Below are 19251 nucleotides of genomic sequence, written 5' to 3'. Positions count from 1 at the left end.
TATTTATTGTGCAGCTACCAGTTTTGGCACTGCAATGCACCATCTTCAGGCCTTAGTTGACACTGAACGGATTATCACGATCCATATATATGATGCACCAGTGGCCAACATAACTGGTTTACACAGACTAGCTGTAGCTGTGATATCGTCTCTCCAACCATCAACTGTCAACCGTCAACTGTGCATCATATATATGGTGGTGATAACCTCTTCGGCATCAACTAAGGCCTGAAGATGGCGCATTGCACTGCCAAAACTGATAGCTACACAATAAATAATATCATAAGGACAGTTGGAGGCATTTTATTTTCTTACAACAATTCACAGTTGGTTGACAGCCCACACTTATGATCTGTCTTTCATTATAACCATTCTGGCAAAAGGTGACTTCGATGTGGACTAACTCAGCTGAAAAACTTTCAAGGTCTGAGATGAAGATTCTTTGATATCTTCCATAAACAAATTGGCAATAAGAGGTGAAAAAGGGCTCCCTGCCGCAATATCACCTATCTGTTGATAGAATGGATCACTAGATAAAAAGTAAATGAAAGGCAATCCATGTCAAAATAGGTTATTCAATTCAACATCAAACCTAACCTCAATTAAATATAATAAATATGACAGAGGAACATGAACAAAGATAGAGACAACATCAAAACTTACTTAAATATCACAGTAAACTCAAATTCAGACCCTCTAATTGACATAAGAAATATGCGGAGTTGTTAATGTGATGCATGCAGCAAACTATTAGTGGGTTCAACAGAGTAGCAAGGTATTTTGCTACATGGTGTCTCAGTGCAACAATGTTACTGACGATGTGCTACAAGGTTAAGATTCTTGATAGTCTCTTGCGACAAGAAACTTTCCTTCAGGAGATTGTCAAGTCTTCCTATCAACCCTTTTTGTCAAGTCAGCACAAAGACTGCAATACTTTGGATCAAATAGTAAACATTGCATCATTTGAATGTAATCTTGCTTGTCCAACACTACCATACAGCACTGCTCTTGCCCACAGGCGAGATAATAATATCAGGATCCACCTTGAGTGAACACAAAGCAGCCCTTCTCGGCTGATTTAATATTATATTAATTCTCCTGCTGCTCATCACATCAACCAATGCGCTAGCTTGGCTACTGTTCATGAAAGGATCTTTTTCACTCACCAACAGTTGGATTTTGTTTCCAAGAAATTATTTTGGGCTTCATTTGAAGGTTGCCTGGATAGAGCTTCTTGGTCCTAGTTTGAATAGGAATTTTATTCCATAACTGCCTGGCATTCAGCTATGTTTCAACATTTCGCAGCTTGGAGTGTAATATCACATCTTGATGTTCTGTGATAAATCTCATGGAGAAAGCTTGGGACAATGCAGTTTTATCCATGTTGTCAACAGATTTAAACTTTGCACTGATACTCAAGCATTTATAAGATGTTGATTTTGTAAGTTCTGATGGTGTTTTTGAACTAGCTTCTGACGTTGCCAAGGAGGTTATGAAAGAAACATGTCTTGTGCTGACTGGGGCATCTTCACCCAAGAATAATATTACAGCAGCTGACAGGGCTGCTTTGCATTCACTTAGGATGGATCCCGATACTGATCCCCTTCCTGTGAACAAGGGCAATGCCACAGCTATGGTGGGAAAATGGGATTATTTCCAGAATCAAACTTAGGCATCAAACTGATAAGGTTTCAGCTTTCAAATCCACAAGTGAAACAGTGATACAAGGAGTCCTCCAAGGCTCAATTCTTGTCTCTTTCCTTTTTCTAGCATATATTAATGACATGGTAAACCCTTCAACCCTCACAAAGCAAATTATTCTGAAGATGAGACAGTTTCATACTATGGCAAAGACTGTGAGGAAGTGGAATTTTCAGCAACTAATGGGATACAATAATTAAGTTCAAATTTCCAAGCTCAACACATAAAGATCAATGTAAGTAAATCTCTCAGATGCTAAGATTTGAAACTGGCAGCTCAGAGCACTCATGCATAAATGGCATCTGTGCCAGTGGTGGCGGAAGCAAACCTCTGTAAATTCCTAGGTGTTCAACTAGATTCAAACCTCCAGTGGATTAACAATATTATATTAATGCTGTGTATAATAAAATCAGTAACGGCCTGTATTTTCTTAGCCAGCTGTCCAAAATGGTGCCCAACCATAGCCGGATAATTGTAAATTACAGCACAATACATCACTGTCTTATCTACTGCATAGAAATATGGGGTTGCGCTGCAGATATACACCTTAACAAACAAATTACTGCTGCCACAAAAATGAGGACTAAGGATTACACATGTACTGGGCAACAAAGATTCTTGCCATGAAGTTTTCATAGAACACAAATACTTTGCCATCTACTATTGGTACCTCTATAAATTAATTTCTTTTTTGTTTGCCAGAAAACTGAAGTAATTAAATGTAGTGATGTATGTGATCACAATCCCACGTCCAATGGTAACTACTTCAGGCAATAAACTAAATTAAAAATGACTGAACAGAGTCCGTACATTAATGGGCTAATATCCTAATAAACTGCAAGAATCCCTGAAAACAATTTTTGTTCCAGTAATAAAAAACAGTTCAAATAAAAAAAAATAAAAAATCGGATGAAAGGTGTCTGTATTCACTTAACAAACTTCCAAAGTAGTAAACATTTATTAGGGACCTCTGACGTATTGTAACAATCAATGTATATGCAGGGTAGACAATAGCAATTTCAAGTGGTTTTATACACCAAGAATATTATTTTATGAAGTACAGAATTTATGATACATGGCAAATTAATGATTCTCACTCTCCTAATATGTGTGAAGATTGTAATGTGCTTTGACAATAATTATTGAACACTGTAATTTCAAGAATGTAAGAAAAAGATAGACTGCTACTTACAGTAAAAATGATGTGTTAGTTGTACACAGGCACAATTAAAAAGAAACTTGCACATTAGCTTTTGGGCACAGCCTTTGTCAGATAAAGAAAGAGATACACATAAACATTCATACACATAAGCAAGCGCACCTCATGCACGCACGACCGCCATCTCCGGCAGCTCAGACCAGAACACACGCTGGTTCCAACTGCCAAGGACAGTGGTCACGTGTGCACAAGGTGCGCTTGCTTGTTCTTGTTGTTGTTGTGGTCTTCAGTCCAGAGACTGGTTTGATGCAGCTCTCCATGCTACTGTATCCTGTGCCAACTTCTTCATCTCCCAGTACCTACTGCAACCTACATCCTTATGAATCTGCTTAGTGTATTCACCTCTTTGTCTCCCTCTGCGATTTTTACCCTCCACGCTGCCCTCCAGTACTAAATTGGTGATCCCTTGATGCCACAGAACATGTCCTACCAACCGGTCCCTTCTTCTTGTCAAGTCGTGCCACAAACTCCTCTTCTCCCCAATTCTATTCAATACCTCCTCACTAGTTATGGATCTACCCATCTAATCTTCAGCATTCTTCTGTAGCACCACATTTTGAAAGCTTCTATTCTCTTCTTGTCCAAACTATTTATTGTCCGCATTTCACTTCCATACATGGCTACACTCCATACAAATACTTTCAGAAACGACTTCCTGACACTTAAATCTATACTCGATGTTAGCAAATTTCTCTTTCCGGAAAGGCTTTCCTTGGCATTGCCAGTCTACATTTTATATCCTGTCTACTTCAACCATCATCAGTTATTTTGCTGCCCAAATAGCAAAACTCCTTTACTACTTTAAGTGTCTCATTTCCTAATCTAATTCACTCAGCATCACCTGACTTAATTCCACTACATTTCACTATCCTCGTTTTGCTTTTGTTGATGTTCATCTTATATCCTCCTTTCAAGACACTGTCCATTCCGTTCAACTGCTCTCCCAAGTCCTTTGCCCTCTCTGACAGAATTACAAGGTCATCAGCGAACCTCAAAGTTTTCATTTCTTCTCCATGGATTTTAATACCTACTCCAAATTTTTCTTTTGTTTCCTTTACTGCTTGCTCAATATACACATTGAATAACATCTCCCTGTATTTTATCCCTGCCACCTTCAGAATTTGAAAGAGACTATTCCAGGCAACATTGTCAAAAGCTTTCTCTAAGTCTACAAATGCTAGAAATGTAGGTTTGCGTTTTGTTAATCTTTCTTCTAAGATAAGTCGTAAGGTCACTATTGCCTCACGTGTTCCAGTATTTATAAAGAATCTTAACTGATCTTCCCTGAGATCGGCTTCTACCAGTTTTTCCATTCGTCTCTAAAGAATTCGCATTAGTATTTTGCAGCTGTGACTTATTAAACTGATAGTTCGGTAATTTTCACATCTGTCAACACCTGCTGTCTTTGGGATTGGAATTATTATATTCTTCTTGAAGTCTGAGGGTATTTCGCCTGTCTCATACATCTTGCTCACCAAATGGTAGAGTTTTGTCAGGGCTGGCTCTCCCAAGGCTGTCAGTAGTTCTAATGGAATGTTGGGTACTCCCGCGGCCTTGTTTCGACGCAGGTCTTTCAGTGCTCTGTTAAACTCTTTGTGCAGTATCATATCTCTCATATCATCTTCATCTACATCCTCTTCCATTCCCATAATACTGTCCTCAAGTACATCACTCTTGTATAGACCCTCTATATACTCCTTCCACCTTTCTGCTTTCCCTTCTTTGCTTAGAACTGGGTTTCCATCTGAGCTCTTTATATTCATACAAGTGGTTCTCTTTTCTCCAAAGGTCTCTTTAATTTTACTGTGGGCAGTATCTATCTTACCCCTAGTGAGATAAGCCTCTACATCCTTTCATTTGTCCTCTAGCCATCCCTGTTTAGCCATTTTGCACTTCCTGTCGATCTCATTTTTTAGATGTTTGTATTCCTTTTTGCCTGCTTCTTTTTCTGCATTTTTATATTTTCTCCTTTCATCAATTAAATTCAATATTTCTTCTGTTACCCAAGGATTTCTACCAGCCCTCATCTTTTTACCTACTTGATTCTCTGCTGACTTCACTACTTCATCCCTCAGAGCTACCCATTCTTCTTCTACTGTATTTCTCTCCCCCATTCCTGCCAATTGTTCCCTTATGCTCTCCCTGAAACTCTGTACAAACTCTGGTTCTGTCAGTCTATCCAGGTTCCATCTCCTTAAATTCCCACCTTTTTGCAGTTTCTTCATTTTTGATCTACAGTTCATAACCAATAAATTGTGGTCAGAGTCCACATCTGCCCCTGGAAATGTCTTACAATTTAAAACCTGGTTCCTAAATCTCTGTCTTACCATTGCATAATCTATCTGCAACCTTCTAGTATCTCCAGGCCTCTTCCATGTATATAACCTTCTTTCATGATTCTTGAACCAAGTGTTAGCTATGATTAAGTTATGCTCTGTGCAAAATTCTACCAGGCGGCTTTCTCTTTCATTTCTTACCCCCATTCCATATTCATCTACTACGTTTCCTTCTCTTCCTTTTCCTACTATCAAATTCCAGTCACCCATGAGCTTTACATTTTCGTCTCCCTTCACTATCTGAATAACTTCTTTTATCTCACCATACATTTCATCAATGTCTTTGTCATCTGCAGAGCTAATTGGCATATAAACTTGTACTACTGTGGTAGGCATGGGCTTTGTGTCTATCTTGGCCACAATAATGCATTCACTATGCTGTTTGTAGTAGCTTACCCGCACTCCTATTTTTTTATTCATTTTTAAACCTACTCCGGCATGACCCCTATTTGATTTTGTATTTATAACCCTGTATTCACCTGACCAGAAGTCTTGTTCTTCCTGCCATCGAACTTTACTAATTCCCACTATATCTAACTTTAACCTATCCATTTCCATTTTTAAATTTTCTAACCGACCTGCCCGATTAAGGGATGTGACATTCCACACTCCGATCCGTAGAATGCCAGTTTTCTTTCTCCTGATAACGACGACCTCCTGTGTAGTCTCCGCCCGGAGATCCGAGTGGGAACTATTTTATCTCCAGAATATTTTACACAAGAGGACGTCATCGTCATTTAACCAAAAAGTAAAGCTAAATGCCCTCAGGAAAAATTACAGCTGTAGTTTCCCTCTTGCTTGCAGCCATTCGCAGTACCAGCACAGCAAGGCCATTTTGGTTAGTGTTACAAGGCCAGATCATTCAATCATCAGTCAGACTGTTGCCCCTGCACCTACTGAAAAGGCTGCTGCCCCTCTTCAGGAACCACATGTTTGTCTGGCCTCTCAACAGAGACTCCTCCGATGTGGTTGCACCTACGGTACGGCTATCTGTATCGCTGAGGCACGCAAGCCTACCCACCAATGGCAAGGTCCGTAGTCGTTTATGTGAATGAATGTGTGCCTATGGTTTCCTCCCCCCCCCCCCCCCCCCTCCCCCGATGAAGGCTGTGGCCGAAAGTTAATGTGGAAGTGTCTTAATTGTGTTTGCCTGCAACTTAATGTGTCATTTTTAATGCAATCATTTTTTCCTAACTTTGTCAATATTCTAACATGGAGTTTCCATTGTTGGATCATTGTAATTGCTACCTATAATACTAATTGTAAGCTCTGTATGTAATTGACATTTGCAAATGCTGTCATATCGATGACCCCACGCAAAAAAATCTAAATGGATTAATAAAATAAATAAAAAGATGGTGTGTTTACTGTCTGAGCCAGTATATCATATACTCAATGCCGACTGGACAAAAAGAGTTGGGAGTGTCTAGATTGTATGGTCTTCTGAAGATTCACAAGGAAGGGATTCCTCTTACACCTACTGTCAGTAGCACAGGTGCTACCATATAACAAAATACATTGCTACTCTGTTGAGCCCACTAATAGTTTAGTGTGCACATCACATTAAGAACTCAGAAGATCACTTATGTTGATTAAAGGGACTGTGTTTGAGTGACTATAATATTTAAGTCAGTTTTTATGTGGTGTCCATCTTCACTCATGTTCTTCTGTCTGACTCATTACAGTTAATTGGAGTTAGGTTTTGTGCTGAATTGATTAACCTATTTTGACGTTTGTTGACTTCCATTTACTTTTCATTCAATGACAGGTTCTATGGACAGACAAATGAAGTTGCAAGGGGTAGGCCATTGTTATCTATTATTACCTATCTGTTTATGGAAGATTTTGAGGAACGTACCCTGAAGTCAGCAGCTTTGCAAACCAAGGAGCTTTTTCAGAAATGCAGATGATACTTTTGTTGTTTGGCCTCATAGAAATGAGAATTTAAACAGCTTTTCAAAATTAACTCCACCCGAAAATTTGCCTCATATTGAGGTGGAAAAGGATAGCTGCTTTCCCTTCCTTAAGGTGTTGGTCAAGAGGGAGGCTAATAATATGTTCAGACGTGCTGTTTACAGGAAGCCACCTCGCACTGATTTGTATTTTCAGGCCTCAGCTTTCACACCCTGGTCCATAGGGCCCACATCATCTCTGACCCTGTCAGTTTGTCAGATGAGTTAGCCCACCTCAAAGTCACTTTTTGCCAGAACAGTTACAGTGAAAGACACGTTAGTTATGCATTCCACTACTGACCAGCAATGAATCAGGTGAGTGGCAGAAACAATGAGGTGGCACCGAAGTCTATGGCCTTTTTTCCTTACACAGTGTGGTAAAGCATTTAAATTCAAGCAGCCTCCTTGACTGAAATTGATATTTTGATATTAGAGACAACTGCTTAGCCTGAAGCTAATTCTTGCATGAGAAAGTAAATTCCTAGGAAAAGACTAAGAAAACCAATATCTTATTTTCAGTTTTATGACTAGCTTACATGTTTTCTTTTCTGGTCCTCCATGTTATGTACCCTTTCTTCAATACCATTTTTACTCTTTTGAATAAATTTAAAATAACAAAACCCGTAGTGGGGAAGAAAAGTGATGCATTACAGTAGGTAGCATTTCCAACAGTAATGGTCATATTCTGTGGAAACACTGTGTTACGTGCATTTTCCAACCACCATTTAAGATTAGAGCCCTTTTGGGATGTGTAACTAATGGCAGTTGCCTACCATATCCCCTGAGGTGGTATGTGATACTGTGATACACTGGTCAAATCATAAGGGGACGAGAAGGGGGGAACAGGGAAGGGGGGCAGGGGGGAGAGGAGGGAGAGAGGGAGGAGGGGGAGGTGAGGGACTGGTATGTTGAACATAAAAACCAGACTTCAAAAGCTGAGCAAATCTGTTACTGCAAAACATTGCCTTGGCATTGGTCATCCTATGAAATTTAACAACACAGAAATTCTGGCATGCATATTTCATTAGATCGGTGGTTGTGAAAGACATCACCCAGCTGCATTCTTGCCTGTAAATTATTTGAACATTTTATATGCTTGGAGAAACTCATGTTTCACAGACTTAATATAGTTTTATTTTCTTCTTCATCCACCTTCCCAGGTTAGCATAAAATGCACCTGTTTCAGTTTCCCCATCTTGTCCTTGGTATTCCCACTGATTGTCTCCTGAAAGATTCATAATGTAAGGTGTGCTTTGGGACCTTTGTTTCTGACACACTCAGAACATGCTCCTTGCATTCATTTTTATTTTACAGAGCTTCCTCTAAATCTGTTTCACAAACAGTTCTGCCTTTATGAAGATGTTACTGAATTTATCTTGTCTGCTGCACCCTCTTACAAATGGGTGGACCTTTATTTCTACTGTTTCCAATTACCTAAGACCTTTCTTCCTTTATTTATTTCTTTGTCAGAGCCAACATTCTGTTGTTTTCAGTAAGGTGCGAACAGCCATTACTTTACAAAATTTCATTTCCATCTCTTTCTTCTCTTTACCTTTGAAGATTCTTGTTGTTGCCCTCATATTATTTGTTACACCCTTGTCTTCATATGTATGTGTACTGGAAATGAGACATTACCTTCAACATTTTATCATATATACTGATTGTTGATCTGGCTGGTTCCTTTCTTATGAAAGTCATTACCTTAGTTTTAACAGCACAAGAACAGTATACATTAACAACAAAATATATAACAGCCAGTTAAAAATCAAAGAGATACATATCCAATCAAAAGAAAATGTTTCAGAGTAACATCCATGTACAGATGAGTACAATACTTCCTGGTCATCACCCGACTTCTATAAACAGCAAAATAGACTTGAACATAATGACCCAACATCATGCTATGCTTTTTGTTGAAGTTGGGTGATTATCATAAAGCGCTGTATTATTCTGCCACAACTACTTCATCCTGTGCGAACCTCTTTATCTTAGCATTTCCGAGTCGCACTTGTTTATGTTCTGTAGGGCTGCCTCTGGTACCATGGAGGTTATTCCCTGATGTCTTAAAACATGTCTTCTCATCCTGTCCCTCTTTCCAGTCAGTGCATTCCATGCACTCCTTTTCCTGACTGATTCTGTAGAGAATCTCCTAATTCATTATTGCACAGTCTAGTTAATTTTCAGCATCCTTCTGTCATACCACATCTCAAACCCTTTGACTAGCATCTGGCCTTTTGTTGGCCACTCCTGCTGCCAGCACAACGTCTGTGCCCTGCTGGCTGCCCTTGATATGCAGGGGCTCCTCTGCTTGGAGACAGTTTAAGTGGCTTACTAGTACACTGCCACATGAGGCAGGGACCACCTTCATTGTTCATAGGCAAGTATGAAGCAGCAATGTGCTGCTATCGAATGAACTAGCTTGTGTCCTTGAGTCATGTGGGCATCAAGCACCCACAAATATTCCTCTACCTGCTGCATACTTCCGTCATGGCTCAAACCTCCAGCAGGCAGTTGCAGTCACAGCTCAGTTCTAGGCTACTCGTGCCAGCTGCCTTTGATGGCCCATCTGTAGGAGGGTTCACGCCAAGACTATGCCGCACCGTGACACTGCCTAGCAGCTACCTTCAATCTTCCCAGGACTCAGCGCTTTATGAATACTGAATGTATACTCACCTTCGGAAATTACTGGACTGACATTCTTACGGACTGTGATATGTACTCATCTCTGATCAAGTATGATCACTTCACTTGTTGCTGTTTTATGTGGAACTTCATCCTTTCATGATCAGTGGAACATCTGTGTACCTAATAGAAATTTACCTCACCAAGTTCACAGGGATATGAAAGTCCCACATCTGCATGGCACTGTGAACTAGCGTCACTTGTACTAACTGTTTGGTGCCAATAGGCTCACTTTTGGCACCTAATGCATGAGATATCACTTAATTGTTTCAATTGTGCATTGTGTCTTGGTTTTGGTTGTTTCATGTTTTTCCCCTTCTGCAATAGCTAAGCTCAGTAAAGGTTGGTTGGTTGGTTGGTTGGTGTGGGGAAGGAGACCAGACAGCGTGGTCATCGGTCTCATCGGATTAGGGAAGGATTGGGAAGGAAGTCGGCCGTGCCCTTTCAGAGGAACCATCTCAGTAAAGGTAATTATTGTCTTGTTTACATTGCTAGAAATAGATTTGTGCACATATTTATTGATATTTAGATTCATTTAATGATTTTGCCTTATGGTCATAGTATGCAGAAAATTTTTATTTGTACCTTTTTTCTTGAATTTTCTGATCAGCTACTTTAATGAGGCTTTACTTTCTAAAATAACGCCCTTAAATGAGGTCCACTGTGTCAGACATTTTGCCCACCACACCTATAATAGCTTTTTGCTGCCATCCCAATCTCAACAGTATCCTTGTCAGCACCTATGCTCCTTCTGCATCCAATTTCTTACCCTATGGCTTCTAACCCTGTGACCATCTCCACTGCAAGACTTGCCCTATACACCCTCCTACCATCATCTATACCACCCGTGCAACTGTCAAAACGTACACTATGAAAGGGAGAGCCACCTGTGGAACAACATGTTGTGTACCAGCTGTTAGTTGACAATGATTGACCTTTTTACACTGTCATGACTACCACCAAGTTATCATCTAGGATGAACTGGCATAGGCAAGGGTGTATACTGGCGCCAAACGTGTATACTGGCAACACAATACCCTGTTGCAGAGCACGCTCTACAACATGAAAGCTGTGAACTCGGTGCCTGTTTCAGCACATGTGCCATTTGGATTCTTCCACCCGGCCACCAGTTCCTCAGAACACAGGTGGGAATAGGTGTTACATAACCCATGGTTCTTGCTACCCATCTCGGCTTAATATATGTTAACTTCTTCAGTATCAGCATTTTTTCTCAGTAACTATTCCTTGCTTCACTCCCTTTTAGTTTTCTATATTTTTAATTTCCTGACCTGTCAATTCCGTCCACATCTACCACATACACTATATGATCAAAAGTACCTGGACACCCGGCTGAAAAGACAAACAAGTTCGTGACACCTTCCATCAGTAATGCTGGAATTCAATATGGTGTTGGCCCACCCTTACCCTTGATGACAGCTTCCACTCTCACAAGCGTACATTCAGTCAGGTGCTGGAAGGTTTCTTGGGGAATGACAGCCCATTCTTCATGCTTCATGGAGTGCTGCACTGAGATGAGGTATCGATATCGGTCAGTGAGGCCTGGCATGAAATCTGCGTTCCAAAACATCCCAAAGGTGTTCTATAGGATTTAGGTCAGAACTCTGTGGAGGCCAGTCCATTACAAGGATGTTATTGTCATGTAACCTCTCCGCCACAGGCCGTGCATTATGAACAGGTGTTCAATTGTGTTGAAAGATGCAATCGCCATCCCCGAATTGCTCTTCAACAGCAGGAAGCAAGAAGGTGTTTAAAACATCAATGTAGGCCTGTGCTATGATTGTGCCATGCAAAATAACAAGGGGTGCAAGGCCCCTCCATGAAAAACATGAGCACACCGTACCACCACCATCTCTGAATTTTACTGTTGCCACTACATACGCTGGCAGGTGACGTTCACCAGGCATTCGCCATACCGATGCCCTGCCATCAGATCGCCATATTGTGTACTATGATTTGTCACCCCACACAGTGTTTTTCCACTGATTAATTGTCCAATGTTTACACTCTTTACACCAAGCGAGGCATCATTTGGCATTTACCAGCATGATGTGTGGCTTATGAGCATGATAATGAAATCCAAGTTTTATCACCTTCCGCCTAACTGTCATAGTACTTGCAGTGGATCCTGAGGCAGTTTGGAATTCCTGTGCGACGGTCGCGATAGATGTCTGCCTATTACACATTATGACCCTCTTCAACTGTCAGCGGTCTCTGTCAGTCAACATACAAAGTCGACCTGTATGCTTTTGTGCTGTACATGTCCCTTCATTTTTCCACTTCACTATCGCATCAGAAAAAGTTGACATAGGGATGTTTAGGAGGGTGGAAATCTCACATACAGACGTATGACAAGTGACACTCAATCACCTGACCACATTCGAAGTCCGTGAGTTCTGCAGAGCGCCCCACTCTGCTCTCTCACGATGTCTAATGATTACTGAGGTCGCTGATATGGAGAACCTGGCAGTAGGTGGCAGCACAATGCACCTAATACGAAAAACATATGTTTTTGGCGGTGTCTGGATACTTTTGATCACATAATATACAATGCACTTGGCTTTCCAATCTTGTTAACATGAGCATGATATTTTGTCATTAATCTCTGTCTTGCATATTACCTTATCTTGTACATTTAAGCTCTTAGGTCTTCAACTGTCATCTGGTGCAGTCACCAGCAATCATTCTTTCCTTCTCATCTCGTCCTGTAAGTCTCCCATGACCTGGAGTTCTGGGTGACTCTTCCAAACGTTCCCCATTTCCTAAACCTCATCAGTCCTTTTCCTTCACTGATCTATACTTCTCTTTCAATCCTCCTGCAAGGAGGAGGAGCAGCTGGCTCCGAAACCTGGCAAATTTCTATACCTTTATACGTGAGTTCTCCTGCTGCCATTTGGTGAGGACATCTTTTATCTATCCAATTACATTATATAGCCTCTGCTGTTAGAATTGGTTACCTTTTAGAAAGTCATCAGCTCCTGCCAGATTCCACTGTTTTATGCATGAATTACTAAAAGGTGTTCCTTAGTGCCACAATATTTGACAATATGTTGGATACAGATGCAACTCCAGAAAACCAGCTTCACAACCTCCAACTCCATAATGTCAAATTAAACAACTTTCAGCTGTCTAGCTGCCAAACTAATTTTATTTGGCTACCAGTTTCGGCAATTTATTATGCCGTCTTCAGGTCTCTGACTGACATGTAGGAAGATTCCACCTCAATTCTGATCAAAACAGGGCCCAGCAATACAGGTATTAGTAGATTTCTGCTATCAGATGGTGGCTGTATGTATCGCTGTAGAAATACCAGTATTGCTGGCCCCTGTTTTGATCAGAACTGAGGTGGAAGCTTCCTACATGTTGGTCAGAAGCATCAAGATGATGTAGGAAATCGCCGAAACTGGTAGCCATATAAAATAAGTTTAGACACTAGATGGCTGATAGGTGTTTACCCCTTTAACTGCTCTGGATGTGTTAACGTGTGTGCCTTTGTACCTGTCCCTGTGTGCTCTGAACGTGTTTACGTGCACCACCAGTCCTTCTACCTGGTACTCTGAATGTTCAAAGAACCAGGTAGAAGGACTGGTGGCGTGCGTAAACACGTTCAGAGCACACAGGGACAGGTACAGGTACAAAGGCGTGGGCATTAACACGTCCAGAGCAGTTAAAGGGTTAATTTGACAGCCTGTTTTGAACAGCCGAGTCCCACAACCATCTCTGAAAAGATGGACAAACAGAGGTCCAACTACAGAGGCTGGCAGCTAGAGGATTCGAATACAACCCGTGGAGGTATTTTTTTGCTGCAGCCTTTCTTAACATACATGGGAGAATGGAAGCCCTCACTATTGTCTATGTGGTCCAGAAATGTAAATTATTCCTTTATGGACAGAAATTTCATCTCGTCACAGACCATCGACTTTTGTTCATCATCTTTGGACCCAGGCACTGGCTACCAGACAGAATCACCCAACACCTCCAGCATTAGGTGCTGTACTAGTCTGATTTTCATTATTCTATCCCCTATTGTCGAAGTAGAGAGGATATAAAATGTGGACTGGCAATGCCAAGGAAATCGTTTCTGAAGAAGAGACATTTGTTAACATCGAGTATAGATTTAAGTGTCAGGAAGTCGTTTCTGAAAGTATTTGTATGGAGTGTAGCCATGTATGGAAGTGAAACATGGACGATAACCAGTTTGGACAAGAAGAGAATAGAAGCTTTCGAAATGTGGTGCTACAGAAGAATGCTGAAGATAAGGTGGGTAGATCACGTAACTAATGAGGAGGTATTGAATAGGATTGGGGAGAAGAGGAGTTTGTGGCACAACTTGACCAGAAGAAGGGATCGGTTGGTAGGACATGTTTTGAGGCATCAAGGGATCACCAATTTAGCATTGGAGGGCAGGGTGGAGGGTAAAAATCGTAGAGGGAGACCAAGAGATGAATACACTAAGCAGATTCAGAAGGATGTAGGTTGCAGTAGGTATTGGGAGATGATGAAGCTTGCACAGGATAGAGTAGCATGGAGAGCTGCATCAAACCAGTCTCAGGACTGAAGACCACAACAACAACAACAACAACAACAACAACATCCCCTATTGGGCAGTCCTGCTGTCCCATGTCCTCATGTGACCTGACCAGCCTTTGACCAACGTGAATTGGAGCATTTCCAGCTCAACTGTAATCAGGATACAGCCATTCCAGCTTTCCCTTTAATATCACATGACATCATGGGTACCAATCATAATGATCAAACATTACGCCACTTCACTCACTTTGTGCAACACAGATGGCCCTACTGGCCATGGCAAAATCAACTTCACCTAAACCAAGGGGTTCTGTTGTGGGATTCTGATGAGGGCTACTGCTGTGTTCTGATTCCTCCCTCTCTTTGGCCGTGAGTGCTGCACCTCTGCACACTGCCCCTTCAGCACACCCTGGATGAAAAGATTGGCAGACAGTACATGTTCTGACCAGTTTCCAACTGCAACATTGTGGACCTTGCTCATGACAATTCCACCTATCAGGACCATCAAGCTGTACCTAACAGCAGTTCTCTCTCCTTGGCATGATGCTGTGGAGTTGTGGGAGAGTATCCACGTAGATTTTGCTGGCCCGTTTCTGGGCTCCAAGCAGTTGGTTGTGATTTATTCCTTTTCTCATTTCCCTTGTGAGTTCTGCATGTTCCAGGTCCTTACTGCCACTACAATTGCAGCAGAAAAAAAAATTGTTGCCCTTGAAGGCACCACACGCCCTTGGGCATCATATAATTGTACAACGTTCACTTCACATGACTCCAAACAGTTTTGTGGCCATAAAGGGATTCAACATCCTTGTGCCATGCTCCTTCACCCGCCCTCCTAACAGTCATGCTGAATGCTTTGTCTGCATTTTTAAGACTCACCTCCAAAAGGAAATGATGTCCAAGTCTGCACATAATACCCTCTATAGTTGGCTGGCTGCATGATCAATCACTCTCACCATACCCTCTGCTGTGTCCACTGCCAACACATATCATTGCTGAAGCTTCTGGCTGGGTACCCCTGTGTGGACCTGCAAGCTCAGATGCTGCCCAACTTGGATCCACAGGATAATCTCCTCATGCTACAAGTCCATGATGTATATGTATGCCGTGGTCTCCGCCCAGAAGCTTATACTGCACTACCAAAATCAGCTTCATCTCCACCACACTGCTCAACAGCTGCCTGCTTTTCTACCCCCAACAGACCCTCTGGTCACAAGGTGGCTCATGCAACTTCCACCTAGCTCCGTCCCATTTTGGCCTTCCACCATGACACCTGACACCGACCTGGCACCCTTTCTGGTGGCGCTCCACTAAAACACTTACCGTAGGCTTCTTCATGCCTGGCATTGCTGCTGGTGAGGAGGGAGGGAGGGAGGGAGGGAGGGAGGGAGGGAGGGAGAGAGGGAGGGTGGATGGGTGGGTGGGTGGCTGGGGATCAGGATGTAGTGATGCCACCTGTCATCAATGTGCCTACAGAAATTAAGTAGCTAATGTGACATTGTTGGCTACCAAGGTGCCACTACCCAAATGGTGCTAGTCACAAGAGCATCCTCTAACAGGGTCAGGGCTATCGGAATCCTGTGTATAAGTTGGTCCAGAGCCACTCTGAACCACTTTTAATTCTGTCACAGTGCCATTCTGTGCCAATTGGTCTACTGTTTTTGTTCTCTCTGTAAACCCTATTTATTGGTGTTTCCTCTTCCGACACCATTAGTTTCCTTTTCGGAATCTGTTAGTAACTGGCTGAACTCTAACAATATGTGAACTGGACTGTGGTTGGATTGTTTCTTACAGTTTGCACAGCTCCAAGGAGCATTCTGTAACAACCAAGGAGCATTCTGTAACATATCTCAATTTGTTGAATAAACTGTGGCTAGTCTCTGTTAGTTCTGAGTGTAGATTATCTTTACATAAAAACACTAAAAGTAGAGCAGACGACAAAGCCAGCAAGTGTGATTTGCAAGTAGCAAACTGGTAGCTAGAGGCTGCAGTTTTGCACTAAACACCCAATATGAAAGAACTATTAAATGAAGTTGTTATTAGACAAGTGTAAAGCAGCATAAAATGAACCCCAACAAAGAGAGAATATAAAACAGGGAGGAGAGAGATAAAAGATGAGCTTTAAGAATAATTTCTCCATTTTATTGTTTGTTGAGATCCATGGCTGTGGATTATATGATTTTTAAGAAATACCGTTACAAGGCTCTTTTCACATATCGTTACAAGGCTCTTTTCACATATTTTTATTTATGCCAATATGTGTTTTGGGCTTTCACCCATCATCAATTGGCGTAATACATATTATAATTTTCAGCTAGTATATTAACTGCAGTTTCAATTATGCATCTTGGCTATGCAAAATAACAGGTTTGTTTAGCTATTATACTTTGTTATTTGCATATTTATGATATATTACTCATTTAATGTATTTACTTTCTACTATGCTTCTTGTTGTTCCAATTTTCGCAGTTTTCATTTTGGCACAAACACTTTTCAATTTGTATACTGAAAAAGGACAGCATATCAGTCGCCATGCTGCCGACTGACATCTTTTGGTTACTTCAGAAAATTATGTCTCTGATCAAAGTAATATTTTACTAACAGCTCCTGGTAGTACTATTTTTAGTTTAAGCTTCTGTATGACAAAAAACTGAAACTACTTAGCATGAATTTACTAATATGTACAGTTATTTAGATTAAGTAAGTGCCGTAGTGACAGGTCAATTAAACTGCTGAATATTACAAGAAAAATGTTGTACATTTTATACACATTAATTAACATTAGATATTTTAGGGACATTAATAAAGAATAAAGGCAGAACAACTGGCTTACACGATGGAGAACTACTACATGCACTTGATGGGCTCATACTGGAAATGACAACAGAAGCATATGGACTTTCATTTATTACCAGTATTATGTTTGTACATGACTGCACCTAGTTTGTGATTGTATAAGTAAATTAAAATAAAATAAGATTTAAGAGACACGAACTTTATTCTGTAACACACTATTCACACACTTTAAAGAGTTCCTTTACTGGCTGCTGAAATTCAGCTGACTTCGGACCAGTATGGAATGTTTACTCTCATTGCTAACCTTAGATGCATAACAATATTGTGTCCCATAATGATAAAATAGCCACTGTGAAAATAGAGTTGATTCATGTGCGGTGTTGTGCATATTGGGTGGTGGTGGTATTATTATTATTATTATTACTACTGAGACAAATGAGTGAAGAGGCTGTACCTGGTCACTCTAGCAGTTCATCATTGACTTTCCTGTCACATCTGCGAAGCATTAACTCATTACACGTTCATTTCTTTTGCCCTGACTTGGCCCAGCAGTCACTATGCTACGAGCCGACAGAAAGCTTTTGCTCCCAGCGGACTCCACAAATGCGCCATCTTAAAGTGTGTGATTACTAGTTACCAACTTTATACTGTTATGCAGTTAATAACAGATACTAGTCCCAATGGATTTCAAATCATACACTTTGATCCCCCCCCCCTCCTCTCTCTCTCATCTCTTGCTCTTAACATTCTTTCCTGTTCTGACATGATGAAAATACAAATATATTCACATTATGAGCACCTAACCTGGCATATTCAGTTGAAGAGTTATTCAGTAATGCATTCAAGTAGATATAATTCCATGTAGAAATTAGCTTTATTTGTAATTTAGTTTCCTAATATTTCACTATTCCTCCTTTCTATTGCTTTTTAAACAAACCATTGAAGACAAAAGTTGTAACATCACTATTTATGTAACCAGAAGATGAAACATATAATAAAAAGTATTGTATAAAATACTATATTGTACATCATGTTGAAATTCTTAGAACATTTTACTCCAAACGATGACATTCATGAGTAAAGCATAGTATCTTTTGAAGAGCCTGCCTCCTTCAGGTGTGTGTGTGTGTGTGTGTGTGTGTGTGTGTGTGTGTGTGTGTGTGTGGGCGCGCGCGCGCGCGCGCGTGTGCGAGAGAGAGAGAGAGAGAGAGAGAGAGAGAGAGAGAGAGAGAGAGAGAGAGAGAGAGAGAGAGAGGGAGGGGGGGGAGAGAGAGGGGGGGGGGGGGGGCTGGCAGTAGGCAACCTATGGGTCTGTATATAGCACAATTATATATTTCAGGAGTGTGCTTGTATGTGGTGACTGACTGTCATGGGCTCGTGATCCTCATCTACTATCTACAGTCTATGGTGCACCAACAATCATAAGCTCAACCCTCTGATCTATAAAATAACTGATAGGATGTGATGCAATCAGTTGAACTCCAAAAAAAATTTATCTGGCAGCTGTATTGAATATTACAATAAATACTGTTGTTTTCTCTAGAGTACTGTTTACTTTAAACACGGTAAAGAGTGCCCCATAAGGAATGTGACTTTTGAAACGGCTGCAATTTCTGTTCTAGTAAGTTGGCAGCATTGAACTTGGCACAATTTGCTTCTGTTCTCTTTGTAGTTACTATGGCGTGCTTCATGATGCAGCAGCTCATTGCCATTATAAAAACTTATTACACACATGGTGTATATTATGCAGAGACTGTTTGCAAACTACTTCATGGAATCTTTTGTCAACGTAATGCACCGAATGAGTCGACTGTGTTGAGTATGCCTCCTAAATTTGAGAAAATCGGTTCAGTTGAGGACATTAAAACCCCAGGGAATCTTTATGTTAGCCATTCTGTGGAAAATATCACCACCATGCGTAATAATATTGCTGTAAGTGTGGTGAAATCTATTCACTAATGTTCACAACTACTGGACATTCCAAGGTCCAGCATGCAATGAATTCTGAAAGGAGATCTGC

General features: G+C 41.0%; 1 protein-coding gene across 2 annotated transcripts in view; it reads right to left on the bottom strand.

Annotated features, from left to right (window-relative positions):
- LOC124794718 overlaps positions 1-19251 on the bottom strand; it is a 229240-nt gene that overhangs the window by 169589 nt on the left and 40400 nt on the right. The window lies entirely within an intron of this gene.

This window comes from Schistocerca piceifrons, chromosome 4 (genome assembly GCF_021461385.2).
Source record: "Schistocerca piceifrons isolate TAMUIC-IGC-003096 chromosome 4, iqSchPice1.1, whole genome shotgun sequence".
NCBI classification, from domain to species: Eukaryota; Metazoa; Arthropoda; class Insecta; order Orthoptera; family Acrididae; genus Schistocerca; species Schistocerca piceifrons.
Note: the sequence above shows the minus strand (reverse complement) of the source record. Positions and strands in the feature narration are given on the sequence as shown.